Here is a 6542-nt window from a genome sequence, read left to right on the forward strand (position 1 = left end):
AGGTCATGCACAGCGATGCACAGCAGGTCACCTGACCATCCAATCCTTCAAGCAGGTTCCAGCACATGCCAAAGTATACCAGCTACTTCCATGTCATAAAGGCTTAGTCATGTCTCTTGACCAAGCAATGAGCTGGTGCCCTGACAGAGGTCAACAGTATGCTTCTCATTGACCACTTGTCCGCTACCGCTTCCTCTTGTTTTCTTGTCACTTAGTTGCAACATTGTTATCTCCACCAGCAACAGTGGCTCTGTCTAGCTATTGTGCATTTCTTCAAGCTTGAACTGGGCTGGAGTCAAGGGTCAGATGACAGGCCATGTTAAACAAGTGTGGGAAGAGCCCAATGAGAGAGATAGTGAAGAAGCCAAGGACCACAATGAGAGATGGCATTGCCATCTACAGAATATGTTCAATGCAGAGCCACTATGTACTGCTCTGCACCTACCTCCCAATTATGTCTGGTTCAGTGTACATGAAGGACACAAAGCCATTGCCTCACCTTCAAACTGAGCAGATCAAATGGATACCAATGTATGGCATGGAACCACATGTTGTGAGTATCATGGTTTCATGGAGAGGAACTTCCCAGCCCATGTCTTGTCTGCTAGTCACAAGTGGAGGGCACCATCTCTTGCAGTGCACCTCAACTGAACACAATCTTCCTGCTAGATGGGACCCAAGTGAAGAGGAAGAGTGGACATCTGGGTTGTCACAACAACACTTCCAGTCTGCAGAGAACAAGTCACTCTCCCAGTTGCCTGATGGAGGAAGACATGTCTTGATGGAAGAGATGATAGACTCACTCCGAAACAACATACTGTGACTAGCCCTTCAGCTGCCTCCATGTGCATTTGCTCCTTTGAATACCTCTGCTTATTACAAATGAAGTGTATCATGCTCATCAGCATTGTCTTCTACATTAGCGTTAACCCATATATCAGAAACTCAACATCTCCTCCCGATCCCTTGGCCACACTCTCCTGGAGGCAGGAAGTGTGATGATGGTTCCTCAATGTGCCAAACTCTCACTGAGCCAGTAGAGTCTAAGTTTTTAAATCATTGTCCACCATCACCTGCCTCTTCAAGGAATGGATCTGAATGTCTAGATGATGCAGAAGTGGAGTCTCCATCTGTTTGCCATGCAGAATCAATTCCCCAGGAAGACATGCAAAATTCCACTTTTCAATCATGTGTTCTGTTCTCTAACAGTGCAACAAGGTCTTGTACTGAGATGGTCATCCTAGTCAGTTTTCTTGGGAACCATCTCTGAGTTTGGGTTCCAACCATCAACACCCTAAGCTGGTAATCACAGGGAAGGAAGGTATATTTGCCTCCTTGATTCAAGGGGATGGATGGGATGTGCCATTTTTCCCATCTGACTCTCCAATCCCCTTGAATCACATAACAATGGTATTTGGCGGTCCTACTCATAATTTGGCCAATCTGCAAGACCAGAGTGATCTCTTGGACTTTCCACCTCATCCTGACCCACATACACCTGGCATTGGTAGCATGTCACCCTCTCTGTTAGTTCCCACTTGGGAAAGTCATCATCAACCCATTGAGGAACATGATCTCCCCTGGTCTGTAGAAGTAGACCACAGGACTCTTTGCAATGAACAAATACTGGTAACAAGTGCAGAGACAGAGGGGGACTCTTGTGCTCTTGCAGTTCTGCAAGTGCCCAAAATCGATAGAGTACCCTGATCAACTGGAATATCCAAGCAACAAATGGTATCAGTATGTGAGAAGAACTTATGACATACTGATCTACCTGAATTCTCAATTCTGCCTCTCTGACATGGGGACTGCAAGCATGGATGAATACCAGGCAGGCCGAACTCAGATGGCAGGCAAGCCAAGGATGGGAAGTGTGTTGAATCTTGCAGTGAATCCACTGGTCCTGCAAGAGAAGAAGATGTGACCTCTTTGGCCACCTTTGTTTCCCTGCCACCTTCCTCACACAACCCCCAACACTACAAATGAAAGGGAAGCAATGCTGTTATTAATATGGATGGATGGATGGATGACAATATGAGAACTGGAGGGGACAAGGTACTCAAGTGACAAAATCCAGTCACAGTACCTGTTGAAAAATCCCTGCCTTTTCAGCTGATCTCAGTGGGTTCTGGTTCTGCTAGTTTGCTGATATGCAAGCCAGGATTCAGCCTAAGCACTGAGCAAGCCCACATTTTTAAACTCATCAGGCAGGGGTGTAACGTCTTCTACACAGGCACTGTGGGTGCACCTGGTACATCTTTACATGGTTGTTGGTTGGCTGAAAGTTCTATAGGCACAGGGAAAACTAGGCTTCTGAATATCATCATAAAATACTTGCAATGGCAGTTCAAAAACATTCACATGCAGTCACCATCACAGTACCCACTGGTCTAGCCACAGCTTCTCTAGGAGGCATGACCTTACAATTGTGGGCCACAATTGGTGATGGTGGGGAGAACCCTCTTTCCCATGCCAAGTGGATTCAAGATTGGCCAATTGCTTTGGACCATTGGCGACAGGTGCAGGTGCTAATCATTGACAAGGGTATTCCTTAAACTCAGGAGCAAAACACTGTTTGGCTGATCTGAGGCAACAGTATCAATGGTGAATGGTGAGTTATGGGACCGGATCAAACACCTTGCACGCTTGGTATGGAATGATTCTTGGCCTTTTGGAGGGATTCAGGTGAAATGCTTTCTTTGTTCTGTGCCAGCCTACTAATGCCACTGCCTGATGCAGCTTGTTGTGACAGGAGACTTCTTTCAAATAGGGCCAATGCCCTTACAAGGATGTTAAGGGCCACCCCTCTTTGTGTTTGAGGCAAGCAGCTGGTCCAGGTGCATCACAAAATCATTTAAGTTGACCAAATATTCCACCAGAACAATCCAGGTAATCCTTATCAGGCTGTTGATATTCTGATTGACTCTGTTCTTAGAATATATTGAAGCTCTAGATGAAGTCCGAATGGGCAAAATATCTCCAAAGACTGTACAATTTTTCCATAAGCTCAGTCAATCACTTCCCGAATCTCAGCACTCCCGAGCCACATTGATGTATGTCATCAGATGAATGGCTAGAGCAGCCAACTGATGAGCAGGAAAGAGGGACTACCAAGGCCGCCATGCTCAGTGCAAATTTGTGGTGCAGGACAGAACTATGGGGAGCTGAGTGCAAGTATGTCATGTTTGACAGCAGGAATCTGGAGGAATTGCACCAGCGTGCAAAATGCAACCATACCAGTGTACCAGAGGAGACTCTACACCTTCGAGCAGGGGTGCTCATCATCATGACAAAGAACATGCATTCTAAACAACTGCACAATGGTATGATGGGGACAATTCAGGGGTTCATCATGTGACTGCAGTGGGATTGGCTGCACCCAGGCAGGCCTATACTGACAGTCAATTCTGAAACTAACACACAGCCATGCAACTCACAAGATGGAGATGCAAAGAAGATCAACACGCTACCATGGGTGCAATTTCAGATGCTGACCAGCCTGAGAGAGGCATTGGTCAAATATGAAAAGTGGGACATATATGGAGCCCATGGCATCAAAGTCGCAGCAAGAGAACAGGTACGGCAATCACTCTCCCTTTTTGACAATGGACTACTGAGCCCTCTATTTTGTAGATTCCATTGATACTTGCTTGGGCATTAATGATTCACAAGAGTCAGGGACAAACACTGCCCAATGTCATAGTGAATCTGGATCGGACATGGGCACCAGGTAAGGATGTGATAACGAAAGATGATCCCTTCCACCAATATTACCATTGAAGGTCAAGCTTATGTCACTTTATCTTGAGCTCCCTCAGCGGATGGCTTACAGGTGCTGCACTTTCAGAGAGAATACATGAGAAACATTGCCCCCTAATCTTTTGCAAAATGTGCTGACCAGCCTGCAGGTGAAAGTGGAGATGATGTGCTAGCCTGGGATTGCACATTACTCTCTGTCAACTAAGGGTGATGAGTCCCATATTAGTAGGTAGACCAAGTGCCTTTACGGCTGGATAGAAGCCCCTCTATGGTATTTGCATGTTTCCCTGCCATTTAGTTAGGGTTTTTTGCTGGAGGAAACCGTTTTCACCCAGGCCAAACTGCCTTCCTTTTAGGGGAGCGTTGGCTTTGCCTCTGGGCCTGCCTTTCTGGAGAGCTGAGACAACAACAACCACCCAATCCCACCCCCTCTATTCTTATCACTCACTGTACTCTTCACTCATCCTAACCATGGCTAGCAGTACACTTCCTAATGATATTGATCACAATTGATTCACTGTGGATGATCATGCAATTCCTGCAAGCTCAGTCAGAAAAAGGTGCCCCAAACCAGTGACAAAAACAACATCAAAGTTGATGGCTTGAGCAAAACAATGGTGGACCAGGTCAGAGAATTGGAAGCATTCAACATCCAACCAACAGACTCACAAATTGGGTTGGAACTACCACAGTTGTGCTACCACCTCAGTTGCGGGGCACATCTGCACAACACCAAGCACAGATGGCCCCCTGCAGGACACGTCTCCAGCTGTTCCTGCTGCTATGAGAAGCAGAAACATCCCAAGCAATGTAGTCCAGGGCTTGAAGATGTGGATTCTCTCATTACCTTTTGCACCTCACAAGAGCTGTGTCCCCAAATCACCATCTTCTCCTGAAAGTGGGTCATCAAGACTTGAGAGCTCTCTGCCAATGAGTCTCAGCATGGCCCCAATAGAAGATTCCAACAAACCAATTGGGACCATGTTGTGGATCACTCCCCCTGCCTCTGGTGTGGTGTTGTGGACAGCAGTGGAAGGTGACTGGCTGTTCCACGGCACCTCATCTGGTTTCACAGAGTGTCTACAATATGCAGAAAATGTTGGTTTCACCCCAATGATTAGCGATTGGTGTCCCACTCCAATTCCGGTGCCAAACACTGCCGTATGTTCTGGGTGTGTTAAAAAAATCTGGGAACAGCTATTGTCTACTGCTCTCATATGAAACAGTACCAACCTACATGTACTCTGACAACACCATCACAGAGAAGATTCTGAATCCCAGCTTGTATGCACCTATCTCATGGCATTTGACAGGGTATTGTTGGAGACTTTGGGTTACATGGACAATTCATGCAAGACTATTGCGTTTGATGGGACATTCAGCATGCATGGCACACTCAAAGGTCACTCAAACATGCACATTATATACTGGATGACAAAGATGTTTGTGGTTCTTGGCTGATCTTATCTCATTTGTCGCTTGCCAAAGAGGTCAACATGAGAATCTAACACATGGTTTCATCAGGTCAGGTGATGGATAGGTGCCTTTACAGCTTACCATCTCATTCTGGCCCATGGAGAGTCTATCACCATATACACAATCCAATCATTGCGAGAGGCTGCAATGGGGGGTGAAACAGATGGAGGGATCCCTCATCCGACAATGATTAATCTGCCCCACCCTGTGGAAGAAGGGATCTTTGGAACACATATTTGCCCCATCCAGTCAACAGCAATCCTATTGTGGTGGAACTCCCTTCAGCTTTCTGCCATATGCCTGAGTTTCACAGTAGATATGGCAGAATGTGACACTGAGCACTTGTGGTCATTCCCAATCGATTGATTGCAGTATATATCTGCCACTGCCATCGACAGAAACTGTGGAATGGCCTACTGGCTCCAGCATGAAGTGGCCATAGCTCGGCATTCCTGTGCAGAAGGAGGCTTGTCAATTTTCTCTGCCCCCTTGGAAAAAAGGGTAATGGACTCAAGTGCCAGCATACATCTGCGCTATAGAGGACAGGACGGGGATGTCACTACCCACTGCAAGTTCATGGCGGTGGACTCCCTGCAAGGATGACTAGTCTTAGCCCTGAAAGTTGCAAGGTGAGCATTGCTCCTGCAGTCACCAGTATCAGTGTCTGAGAATGGTGAGACTATCTGGCAGGCTCTGGCATCTGACTGGCTGTGTTCAATTACATCTGCACATGAGGCCAGCATTGGTGATGAGGTGTACAAGAACACAATGATGGTGAACTGCACACTCTGGTCTAGTGTGTGCACTGACATCTGATTGTAGGGCCTGATCTGTGGTATGCATCTCTTGTTAGGGCAACACAGGCTGACTAAGTCTGCTCACCTAAAAGTGCCAAGAGTCTAAGCAGGCAACAAGGAAGTGGAGTAGACCTGATGACTAAGACCTATCTACAGTATAGGTATCTGTGGATGATCCTAAGAGACCAAGTCTGAAGAGACAGTCCCGGGCAGAGTAGGCCTTATATTTATACCTCTGTGGTGGAACCTGCTAGAACATCTTGCTTACTCAGCCTAGTCAGGTGATCAGGTCATATGACCAAGGATGAGGTCATATGAGGTCATGCACAGCCATGCACAGCAGGTCACCTGACCATCCAATCCTTCCAGCAGGTTCCAGCACATGCCAAGGTATACCAGCTACTTCCATGTCATAAAGGCTTAGTCATGTCTCTTGACCAACCAATGAGCTGGTGCCCTGACATCACCCCCCCTTCTAGACATGCTGTCCCAGCATGTTGATACTCCTTC

Source organism: Dacryopinax primogenitus (genome assembly GCF_000292625.1).
Source record: "Dacryopinax primogenitus strain DJM-731 SS1 chromosome Unknown DACRYscaffold_6, whole genome shotgun sequence".
NCBI classification, from domain to species: domain Eukaryota; kingdom Fungi; phylum Basidiomycota; class Dacrymycetes; order Dacrymycetales; family Dacrymycetaceae; genus Dacryopinax; species Dacryopinax primogenitus.